This window comes from Coffea arabica, chromosome 5c (assembly GCF_036785885.1).
Source record: "Coffea arabica cultivar ET-39 chromosome 5c, Coffea Arabica ET-39 HiFi, whole genome shotgun sequence".
NCBI classification, from domain to species: Eukaryota; Viridiplantae; Streptophyta; class Magnoliopsida; order Gentianales; family Rubiaceae; genus Coffea; species Coffea arabica.
In genome coordinates this window covers 36,171,310-36,182,591 of record NC_092319.1, presented here as the reverse complement: position 1 = coordinate 36,182,591, position 11,282 = coordinate 36,171,310, and the positions used below count along the sequence as shown (strand labels likewise).

Genomic DNA, 11,282 nt, shown 5'->3' with positions numbered 1-11,282 from the left:
TGCCGGGTTCCTCCTGGGGCGGGTTCAATAACTATGGTTGAAATATATGTTTTTATGGTTATTTTTAAAAAGTATGAAATAAACAATAATAGAGCATTGGATGAATGTGTCAGCCTAGAAATGGTAAAATAGCAAGGCATGCATAATATAAAGTTTTGAAAAACTTTGTGATGATTTTTTTATGGGACATTTTTAAAGTACTATTATGGTTGGCACAAAAGCTCTTTGGTTCGCATAAAAAGGATAATGAATAATAGTAGTATAAATGTCTAGGTGTATGCTAATTAAATGTAATGAATAATGTATATAATAAAAGCAGCTAATTGTTACTATGTGTCTTCTTTTTGTTTCATATTTAATTCATATTATTTTTATCTATTTTTTTATTATTTTTAAATTAAATATTTTTTTCATCATATAGAAACAAAAATATTATAAATGCAATTGTAGAAAATTCTAACGAAAAAATGATCTTCAAAATATTACAGCTATTAACCCTATATCTAATTTTAGTATTAAGACTACAATTAACACAATGCATTTTCACTTCCATTGATTTAGGTATAATGATATTCCTATTAAAAAAAAGTAAATACATTAGCAAATTATGCATTTTTTAAAATGGTTTAAGTTTTTATATTGGTCATTGTGTAGTCTATTTGTGTTTTATTTTGGTATTGGGTAAGAAAATTGAAATATTTTGATGTTCCATATTAATATCAAAATTAATATATATTATTTATTGTTATATTTGGTGTAGGAAAAATATATTAGTGTAATTAGTATGATATATATATAGTATAGTATAGTGTGTTTTAAAAAATCATTATATTTATACTTATTTAATTAAAACAAAAAATTTACTAATGAATGGAAATAATAATTAGTAAGGAAAAGTAAGAATTAAAAAATTTTGAGGACTTACTTGATGAACACTGAAGGAAAATATTGTGCTTCATTTTAAAGAGTATAGAAACTGTGAGAATAGGAAAAAATTTTGAAGAAAATATTATAAGAATAGTGTGCAATATATTTTGAATCTAAATTACTGAATATTGAAAGCAAAGATTATATACCTTTGATCTCTGTAATGTGTTCCTTTAATTGCTCTATTCCGAATTTTGACAACAGCAAAGTCTTTCTTTGTTCATGTGAAAGGTAATTCATAGGGTTTGATTTGTTTGATGGACAGTATAAAGCTAATGTTTTAATTTGGATGTGAGAAACTCTATGGAACTAGTGTCGACAGTTTTGATGCATTTATTACTATTAATTGCAGAGATTCGACACGGGTATTTTTTATTTAAATAAAAAGTAAATATGTGAGATTACTGAAGGCAGAGATTTTAATAGATTATATGTGTAGCAAGAATTGTAAAATGGGTGGTATGTGCTTTAATGGTTTATATGTGCATCAATATGTTGTTTTTATTATGCCTATATATGGATGAATGTTATTAGTAAAGAAATAGAGGGAAAAGATATGGTTATAATCAAAATATATTAGATTCTTTTTTTTTGTGCAATTATTTTGTGTTATAATGCAAGTTTATAATTAAGCTTTAATAGTTCAATGCAATTAGAAAAAGAAACTGATCTTTTTTTTAGGTATAGCAATATTTTTGTTGTTTTTCATGTGCATATATTAGTTTGTTTATTATTGAGTATATTTTGGATAATGAATTAATTAATTTTTGTTATACATACAATAATAGTTATATGTTCAATTGTATATATAAATTAGTAAAATTCTTGTTTCAACTTTATTTAGATTTTTGCATAATAATGGTTGGATACATCAATTTATTGTTGCTAAGCTTGGGATCACCTTCTTCTCTCTTCATGCAAGCTTGCTTCAGCCTATACTGATAGTGCTTCTAAAATTGGGATATGATAATGAATGTAGAGGGGAGATTGGAGCATTATGGCCCATGTAGGGGTCTAGTGCATGCATTTGAGTAGTTCAAATGTTTCATTCCTCAATTCAGCAAATTCAAGAGTATGATTGTTTCATTGAGTAATCAAATAATTGAAAAATTGAAGAGCGGTTGGATTTTGTTGTATATTTTGCAAACTCAACTACATATAAGTAATAAAAAAAGCCAAAGGATTTGGTGGTTCTCGCGTGATTTCATTAACCCTCATTATCTTATCTTTTGTATTGTGCATTTTTACATAGATAGACTCGTTATTTGTATTCTGCATTTTAGGACCCTTGAAGCAATAGTCAAAAAGGATCTCATCATCCCATCTCAATTGTGGTCCAGGTCTTTCCAAAACTTGGCAGATGGCTCGTCTTTCTCATCTTCCTTACCGTTGCCGGTAATCTCTTTTCTTCCTCACCATTGCATTTGCTCTCCGATAACATAGATAGACTGGCCTCTTCTTCTCTTCATTTCTTTAATCCATCTCTTTTCATCAGATCTTGCTCTTTTTTTTTTCCTTTTGTTCCTTTTTTTCTTCCATTAAATTGAGCTTAGGTTCTAATTTGTGGTTTTAGTGTTCTGATTTGAACTTAGAACTGGTGACTTAGCGGTTCTGTTTCTTGTTTAATCCTCTTTTCTTTTTTGGTTGCATTTGGACTGATTTGGTGATTTTTTACGACTTGGTTTGTTGTATTTTCTTTCCTGAGTTGATATCTTGGGTTACTATAGTTTGTTGATTTCTATATTTTTTTGGTTACTGCTACTGTATATTTGTTGATGGTATTATTATGATATTTTCCCCTGCAGCAGATCCATGAGCTCCACCTCGGAATTTTGGCTTTATATATTTAAGAATCCGATGTTCAGCGCGGGGTGTGGTCTTGCTTCTGTTTTAATTGGGATTGCTACAGAATGGTAACTGGGATTTCCTCTTCTTTTTTTTTTTTACGTTTCTTTTCGTCTTGTTCTGAATCATATGTTTTTTCTCTTCTTTTTCAAGACCTACTCTAAAATTGACAAGTGGTAAAATTTACCCCCTAAAAGGAAGGTTAAATCTCCCACCCCTTCCCCCCTTTCTCTTTGCGTAGGTAAAATTTGTCCCTATTCCAGGGGGAAAAGAATTATATCTTACCTAACTCAGTCTTAATCGTCCTTTTTTTTCTTTTTGTATCATTTTTAGGCCAAAGAAATTGTGGGACAACTTCAAGTAGTTGATTTTTAGTGAGCTTGACTTTGCTTGGTTCCTTCTTCTTTTCTCATTTCTGTGCATTTTAGGTTCTTTTTTCTTTTTTTTTTTTAAGATATTTTGCTTTGGTGGTTGTAGGACTTGATTGATGAGGATGAAATCTTTATTGCAGTTTTTTATTTTGTTTCGTTTTGGATTGCTTTTGGTTTTGAAGTTGTGATATGTGAAGGAAATTTTGTGCTTCTTATCTGTTGGTTTTGTATAAAACTGAAATTTTTTGTGTTTCTCTCTTTTTATTCAATGAATACAATTTGGATTGTGAAAAAATGATATGAGTTAGTGATTGCTCTGGTTTTGTGTATGGTTTGCATTGTGGGACTAATCTTTTTTATGCAATCTGACAATTATTTTTTTGTCTAAAAGAGATTTTTCCTGATTTAAGCTCTGTGAATTTTTTGCTTTTTTAGAATGGAGCCCAAAGATTGATTAGTTTGGCTGCTTTTCATGTTTATGATCTTTGTTTGATTATTCATACTTATGTAGTTTATGCTTATGTCTCTGTTTTCATGGCCTCAGAATGTCAGGCTAGGTGATCATGTGTTAGGCATTCATCTTGTTTGATTAGGGATGTGATTTACTGTTAAATTGATTATTGTAAGATAGCCAATGGTTTGAATTTTGGCTGTGAATAAGTAGTGTGTGCAGACTAGAAATACATTTGGTTACTCATACTTATGCAGTTTATGACTATGCTTCTGATTTTTTTGCTGTAGAATGTTGAAGTGAGTGTTGATATGGCTGAGCCGCAAAGAGGAAGGAATCTGTTGTGAGAGGTTTATGAGAACAGTTTCAATAATCTATTTCAGCTTCTCTCGCCTGTTCGCGATCCTGTTCTCACTCCCATATCTGATTTTGCTTGTTCCACAAAATTTGTACTAGAATCTTTGGCTGTTTTTTTCTGAAGTGCTTATTTTTCTTTCTTTTTGCACCTGTGTTTAGTAGGTTTTTTGCCTTGGAATTTGAAGGATGGGGGCACTGCTTGGATTAGAGGAGAGGCGCAGGTTTGGTTTCGGATGGACTGCTTGTGGTTTCTTGCCTGTCTGCACTGTCACCAGCCTTATGATTTTGCCGATACTTTGGGAATTGTGTGCAAGTGTTGTGGTCGACAAATGTATATTTTCCCTAGGTATTCTTGTTCTATTGTTCTCCTGCTACTATTTGTCCATGATGTTGGTCTAGCTTTATGCATGATTGCTGTTGATTGCAGGGTCTATATTGCTCTATCAATTAAAGATGACTCTGGCTCTATGAATATTCTGGTTATTGGCGATGAAGTTGTGCGCCTTATTGGTCTTGCTACTTTTCATCTTTATGCGCTCGATGAACAAGATGTAGTGTAGCTTGGTTTTTTTTATACCTCTACGATGTTTGCATCTATGATTCCGTTTATGCTAATGGTGTTGTTTGATTCTTCTCTTTCTGCAACATGCTAGATTGAGCTATTACGTTGCTAATGAGGCCAAAGGAAAAAGGCTTTTGTGCTATATTAAGCATTCATCTGATCATATTAGGAAAACCACTTCTGTCAGGTTTACTGTTGTTACTTTTTATGTTGCCTAGCCTCTTTCGTGATGTAGCTTGCTATTTTTTTGGTGTAAGGATGCTTTCAATATGTGTTTGGAGCACTTTATGCTCTTGTTTGTTGTTTTTAGGGTTGCAAACGAATCGAGCCGCTCGCGAGCGGCTTGAGTCAAGCTCGAGTCGAGCTCGATCAAAATCGAACTCAAAATATTAAGCTTGTTAGCTCGCGAGCTCGAGTATATATATAATATTTTTTATTTTTTTTATTTTAAGTATATTTATATATATTTTTTATTTTTAAGTATATATTTTTTTATTTTAATAGTAAAATTACATATATATCCTTAATATTTTTATTATTTATTAAAAAATATATTATTTTATTTATTTTTTAAAAAATAAAATAATTTTTTTTAATTTTTTTTGAGCTCGAGCTCGGCTTGAATTGATTCGAGTCGAGCTCGAGCTCGAAAATTGCCGGCTTGAGTTCGAGCTCAAGCTTGGTAAAATTTAGTCGAGACTCGGCTCGATTGGCCCAAAACTCGACTCGACTCGGTTCGTTTGCAGCCCTAGTTGTTTTGCATATGGACTCTTTTGTTGTCATCTTGATTAAAAGAATCCAATATTCTCTGCTTCTGTGTGAGCGTTTGTGTAATTGCTTGCAATATCTTGTCATTTGCTTGCTGTTATTTTCTCTTCTGATGTTATTTTAGGTCATGGCAGTTAAGCTATTACCAGTTGCTGCCTATTTTTATTCATTGTATTACAAACACTTTTAGTTGAGACTATGTAAGCGGATTTTTATGCAAAGGCAATCGGGAAATGTGTTTCTGCTTTCACTAAAATTTTCTTCATTGTTCTTGTATACATTTGTGATGCTAGGCATCTCCGTGCGCAGCTTGATCAGGTGGCTATTAGGCTATGCATGCTAGTGACATTGGGGGTCTTCGCACTTCCATTACATGTATATTACGTGGATACTAATTGATTTAGAACTACCAGGCCCAGTGGATTATGCTTTTTAATTAATGAGGTAAAGAAAATCAAACCTTCATTGCACGATTTCCTGAGCTGTGACCTACGTGGAGGTTAGAGGAGGCAAAGATAAGACTAATAAAACTGAATAACATGTTTAACAGGCCATACTCAAGTTTTTACTGCAAACTTTGAGAATATTTCGAAAAACTTTTCATCAATGATAGAATATTTTAATAAGTTGGGGCAAAAAGGAAAATCAAATTAAGAAAGGGATCCAAAATTCCTTTCAAGTTGTAAATAGTCATGAAAACTTAAGGTTGGACTTTTGTTAACTGTAATCCCACACATTTTTCTGCTAGACATTACTAGAAGATTACTTATTTTATTTGGCAATTTTTATTTTCTATGACAGGTAAAGGAGCAATTTTTTTGAGAGTTTTTTTTAGTTTTGAGAGTATTTTTGTTGAATATGATGAACAAAAAGAAAAACGTTTATTTAGAAATAGTTCGAAAAGGCATGCAAATATGTTAAGCCTTTGCCTTAATGTGTTGAATTGGCTTTATAATGTGCTGGAATTACATTTGATCAAGCTATTGCATAAAAAAAAAAAAGTCGTTCGCTTCATAATTGTCCAAAAAGCCTTTGGTTTTGATATTTCCTAGGCATTTTTTTAAAATTATGTTTTTTAGTCTTTTGCAATTAGCATATCCTCTTCATAATTCGATCTTTACGGACACCTAACTAACAATGTTGGGCAATATTACCACTGTGCGGTGTGCAATGTTGGACACCTAACTAGTGTGTTGGAGTTCGTTGTAGTTGAAGAGGTTGGAATATATAGTTATTCATGTTGTATAAAGGGAAGTAAAGATTTAGTAGATAAGCATATAAGAAAGAGTAATTGTTATGTTATGAAAGATTGCATTAGATGATATTTATAGGAGGTTTTATTAGTGCACAGGAGTTTTATATATGTGTGTGTATAAGTGTGTATTTGTGCACATATAGATATGTTTCATTGTGTGTATGTTTATGTGTGTGTGTGTGTGTATGCGTATGTGATAAAGTTTGGTTACCTAAGGATTATTTGTAATAAATGTATCTATGTATTCTATTATACTGGTGTGTTTTTTAACTTTTTTTTATTTCTTAAACTTCTTTCTTAAATATATTAAAATAAAATACATAAAATACCAGACCTAAGGATTTTAATTAACACAATCTTTGTAAATTATATAAAACATAATAGAAAACACAATAATAGCATATATTGTTCTATTAGATGAATACCAAAAATCAATCTCATCTCAGACATTGGTGTATTTGTACTCAATTGAAACACATTTTGCATATCTGAAAATACTGTGTAATTAACAATAACATAAAAAAACACTCATTGTTTTGTCTTTTAAATAATCAAGAATGACATCAAAACTGCTAATTATTTTATCATAGATCTATCAGCATCTCTATATTCTGAATAATATCATATAATAATGTATTTGGGATCAACCAAGCATGCATTTGGACATCTGAAACAATCAAATAACTAATAATCAAATTTAAAAAGTTAATCATTGTCTAAGTAATCTGGCAAATTATATAGATATGTCAATCTATATAATCATTATGCATAGTATACATAGTCATTGCTATATTTCTAACAACATCAAAATTTGCTAAAGACAGTTTTTATGGCATTTAATAAGACCAAGATAACCAGAAAAATTAAATTATATAGGAATCAATATTCATCTATATTATACATAAATATATACACACATATTTTTCACATATATAATCACATAAATAAATATGTATATCAACACAATTAAACACAATAATAAATAAGTAAATAGAATTAAGAGAAAAATCTCACCTCTGACATCATTGTCTATTCAGTTACAACAGTTATAGCAATCTGCTTAATAAGTATGTCACAATGAGAAATGGATTCTCTAATAATTCTGTCTAATTCGATAACATTAATAACAGTACCTAATTCAATAGTATTAATAACACTGCAAGGTTGATCTGAATTCTTTCATCAGTTTAGTCCTTAAACGCGAGAGATGATTCTTTATTAATAATTCTACCCCTTTTTATTTGGAAGAGTTGCTTATCTTTCTCGATTATGACGGTTTTTTTCCAACCATTGTTCCTTATCACACAAATTTCCTCTTTTGACCTATTATAATTATTGATAATTTATCACAAATAAAAACATCAAAAGATAAACATCAAAAAACAATCACAAGCACTTAAAGACGTAAGATATAATGATTACATCACAAAACAAATATACCTGTTAAGAGCATAAAATGAATGCAAAAGGACTTCACAGATAATTAAACAAAAAAGCACTAATATCTTTAAAAAAAAACTATTCATTCTTTTAAAAGAAATCATAATTGAAATACAAACAAAAATATAAAAAAAACATTTATATCAAAAAAAATGAAGAATATGTCTTTTCCGAAGTTAAAAAGCAATCAATACAGAACAATAGGTGAACCAGTACTTACCTTGAACAATAAAAATACAGAAAAAATTTCAAACAAAAGGAAAAACACGATATCAACCACATTAGTAAACCTGAATCTTAAAAAGTATAATTCAAAAGGCATGGAACAAATGAAAATTATGTAAACAAAAAAAATATTATACAAAATCAACAAACAAACACCAAATAGGAGCACAAAAATAACAAAAAATTTAAACAACCAAGGCATATAAAACAAAGGGAAAAAAAACTAATACATAAAAGAGGAAAAACATAACAAAAAAACATGAAGAATATAACAGATAATAGCACAGTAAAATTCACTGAAGCTTGTGGCAAAGAGACAACAAAAAGAGGAGAAAAACAGTTACACTAAATAAGTACCATAATCCTCTTATATAAACTGAAGGGAAACCAACTATAAATACAGCAAAAAAAGAACCAACTATACCAATAAAAAGTGCAATAACAACTCAGACATTTACTACAACCATAAATGATATAAATCAAAACATAACATTAAAACAAAATTAACAACAAATATATATATTTATATTTCTTCCTCATCTATAGTTACATCAAGGTACAAAATAAATAAAAGAGAAGAATATTTTACCTATTCAAAAGGATTTTAGAACCAACAAAAGTTAAGAGTGCATCAAAACCACACTATCTTGAACAAAGTAGTAAAAATGACCAAATAAAAGAAACAATAAGAACTCCTAAGAACTTTAAAAATGGGAAAAAAAGAACTCCTAAGAACTTCTAAATAAAAAAAAGTTAAAATAAAATGATTTAAAAAAATAATTAACAAACATAATGATGGCGAATGGGGAAAAAATTCCACCAATAACCAGTTTCATGCAACATGAAATAATGGCTAGAGATTATTATAGCAAACAAGCCAATAGACTAGTCCGATGTGTAACTACGTAATTACAAAATGAAATTCATATCAGTTTTCAATGTAAATGACCAACATAATTGGCACAATAGGTGCATAATAAATCTCGTCCAACAAATGCACACGCAAAATCCCCAAAAGATCAAATACATTAGCCACATAAACAAAGCATAAATAGATAAAGATGTAACTACACCCATGCCACCTCACCAATGACTATAAAAACATCTCGCTTTCACGTTTATACACACTTCCAGTTACATAAATTATACCTTCCAACACAAAGCTTTGACTGCATATTGGAGGCATCATTAATTCAACAAACCTTCCATCCTACATACACACATGTACCAATACATCCACCAAGTAAAGAGGATCAAAGAACTAATAAGCAGACAGGATAGAATCAGGCACAAAAGATAGTGAAAATTGCACAACAAATATTGAGGCAGCCATTATATGATTTTTTCTTCATGCATTTCTCGAGATAGAGGCAGCCAAGAGAAAATCATCACCAAGAAATACAAATATTGTAGGAACGAATGAGCTTATAGGTACTTGTGTCTCAAATTCTTGACCATGATACTTCCGTTCCTACAACAGTTACTGTAGACTTGACACTTTATCAAGAAATTGGCATATCAATTTCCAAATCCAATCCAATCTACTGTAAAAAAATTTTTTTTTTTAAGTATTAGAAATAAAGACTTCCAACCCCTGATAATAGACTACTAGTTCTTGACTCTTTTATCTATAAAAAAAAAATAGAAAGAAATCTAGTGGCACACTATCAAAAAGATAGAATTAGGCATCACAAATTGAAAAAGGATGGAATAACTAACCAATTGGACAACATTATTTACTTACTATACTTCCCCTTTTAAGTAGTTAGATATCTCAAGATTAAATGGTTATTCCTCTTTTTACTCTTTAACCATACCCGAATATTTTTTCTGGTCACTAAACTTTAAAGTGGAACACTTTAGTACCTAAAGAATGAAATTTGTCCCACTTCAATAAAATAAAAAAAAAATTTTTGTCCTTTAATCCTAGGGGGCATCCAACTGAGAATAGATTGGTGGTAGAATGTTTATTTGAGTTTGAATAACCTGAAAAATCACTAACATGATTAATTGCATGTCTTGAGTTTTAAAAGTTTTAAGTTTTTTTTCATTTTAATGAAGTATAAATTTGTTTTTAAAATTTTTAGAAAATTATATCAGAAACATTGATTTTGTAGTCTAGCCTCATACTTTATATTTTTCCTATCATTGTATTAGAAGAAAACGTGTTTACTATATTCAATGACACAAAAAAAAATGAATTTTATTGCAGGGAAATAAAATAGATAATTGCCAAATTATCATAAAAGTAATTCTTTATTAAAACACTACATACTTTTGGTCCGATGGAGTTAAGTGATTTAGTCTTGGTATTGTGATCTCAAGATATTCAATATGGTCCAAATACACCAAAACTAAAAGTAAAAAATACACAAGATTAATCATTAAAATTTTTATCTTTGATGATGATGATGATGACGACGATGATGAAGAAGGAGGAGGAAGAGTAGGAGCAATGGCAGTAAAAGAAGACCACTCACACTCACCTACAAGTCATTGTTTTTGCATGAGTCTAGAGTTGTTGTACAATTCTTATGTGATGAGAATTGAATTTTTTTTTTTATTTCAATGGAAGTAAGACAAATAAAATCTATTTTCTAACATATTAGGTATTAAAAAATGTGTTTTTATTATTTGATTACAAGTTTAGCTGTGGGATTGAGTTTGTTTATTTCATTGGGATTGGGTTTGCTTCTTAAAAAAAATTACTTTACTTTTATCTATAATGGACAAGTGAAAAAAAGTTAAGGGGACAAATTTGTGGTTATAGTAAACACCATGACCAAGAAGTTATAAAAAAAAGGGCCATTTTATGGAAAATACTGCAATCCCTATTTTGGATACTGTACCCATAATGCTAGTCTATTTATATCTTCCCATATTATCTAATAATTTGAACTCTTAAAATCATTTAACGATTGATAACTCTTATTCTACATTGAACAATGAATTTTATCTTATTGATATTGTATCCAAAAGAGTTATAGAACCCCCCCCCCCCCCCACATTTTATATTTTATTTAATAGGAAATTTCCAAGAGGTATAGGTCCCTTAGCCCTAAACATCAATCCTATAAAATT

At 29.9% G+C, this 11,282-nt stretch overlaps 1 long non-coding RNA gene across 2 annotated transcripts; it reads left to right on the top strand.

Annotated features, from left to right (window-relative positions):
• Positions 1–2,085: 2,085 nt before the first annotated feature.
• On the top strand, positions 2,086–4,445 carry LOC113688867 (uncharacterized). Of its 2 annotated transcripts, XR_011815096.1 has the most exons (5): positions 2,086–2,322; positions 2,733–2,840; positions 3,885–3,944; positions 4,111–4,297; positions 4,379–4,445. It is a non-coding gene; the product is annotated as an uncharacterized lncRNA (long non-coding RNA). The 2 variants fall into 2 exon arrangements; XR_003448131.2 differs by having other exon boundaries at positions 2,098–2,322; positions 4,111–4,445.
• Positions 4,446–11,282: the final 6,837 nt, after the last annotated feature.